Genomic DNA, 1,732 nt, shown 5'->3' on the forward strand with positions numbered 1-1,732 from the left:
TAATGTAAGACAGTAGACAGAGAAGGCTCTTGTTCCACGATATATAGAAAACTTAAGAATGAATTCAACAAAGGTAAATAATATAACTGAGAGATGAACAAAGAGAGAGACAGAAGGGAGAAAAGACAGAGGGAAAGAGAGAGAACCTGAATCCTATATTCTGTCATGACTGAAACCATTACTGAACTTTTCAGTTATTGAGCTAATAAATTCCTACATGCTACCTCAACAATTCACATAAAGGATTATATATGTGATAGATGCGTATCTATTTAAGAATAAAATTTTTAAAGTTTACAGGAGAAATATGTACATAAGCAGAAACAAAGAGTGAACCAAACAAAATTTTAAAAAGCAATATTTTAAGAAGCTTCTTGTGTCAGGTAGTACTTAAAATGCCTTGTATTTATACAGTCCTTTGTACTTAAAATTTTTCCTATAAATTATTTAATTTAAGCTTAATATAATCATATAATAGTTATTACCATCACAGTCTACAAGAAGCAAACTCATGCCTCACAGAAGGAAAATGATTTGTTCAAGGTCATGTAATAAGAAATTGAGCAATAATTCAAGCCAATGTCCTCATTTCCACTGTGTGAATACAAAATGTTCATCTCAGAGCTGAGAACTGTGAACTCTAAGTTAAACATAATAACATACAGTCAAGAAAATTTACTTCCACTGCAAAAAAAAATAATAATTATAGAGGAGAAGTCATCTTAGTTGCCTTGGTCTGAGTTCACTTGTAAGCAGAGCCTGAGGTAAGGACTTGGGTTCATGTATTTTATATGGGAGGTGATCCCAGATTGCTAGGGTGAAGGAGAAGAGGAAAAGAGACAGGGAAGGAAAAACAATGCAAGAGAAATTATTACGCTTGTCCTCAATGTGGGCATCTGGTGCTCAACCCCACTTGAGACTATCTGATAAATCTTATTGTAGATACTCAAAACGTGTGCCTGAAGGATCGAAAGGTGCAACTTTTATCCACCAGCCCTAGATTCCTACAGTTTGTAGTGGTGACACCTCTCCCTGCGTGAGCACTTCCACCAGCTCCTTGATGCCATAGCTGCCAGTGGGCTAAGAGGGCTTTTCGCTGCTGCTTAGAGAAAAACCTGAGGCAGAGTTGGGAAAACCTCAGCATGCTACTGAAGAGCCCTCCCAGGAGTCAGAGATGGGATACAGGGATGCAGCATGAGACACCAACAACGTCTGCTACAGTCTTTCCCAAAATAGATTGGCATTAAAATCAATGTGCTCTCATTACTCTGAGATCTGATATGGACCTGGAAACTACAGAGAGAAAGCACAATGGAAAAGTCTCTATTAGCTCTCACAGAAAATAGATAACATATTTTTCCTCCTTATCAATTAGAGCTTAGCATACAAACAATGTGCAGTTTCCAAGAGAATCAATCTCCAGCTTGAGTGGTAAATAGAATTATTCATAAGGAAAGAATGAAAACAAGGAAGAAAAGGATCTAATTATTATACATAGATATAAATATGCTTCATTTCTGTCTTTAATTAGACGTTCCAGGGTCACCTGGGTGACTCAGTCGGTTAAATATCTGCCTTCGGGGGGCGCCTGGGTGGCTCAGTTGGTTAAGCGACTGCCTTCGGCTCAGGTCATGATCCTGGAGTCCCGGGATCGAGTCCCGCATCGGGCTCCCTGCTCAGCAGGGAGTCTGCTTCTCCCTCTGACTCTCTTCCCTCTCGTGCTCTCTATCTC

This window comes from Zalophus californianus, chromosome 2, assembly GCF_009762305.2.
Source record: "Zalophus californianus isolate mZalCal1 chromosome 2, mZalCal1.pri.v2, whole genome shotgun sequence".
Classification (NCBI taxonomy): Eukaryota; Metazoa; Chordata; class Mammalia; order Carnivora; family Otariidae; genus Zalophus; species Zalophus californianus.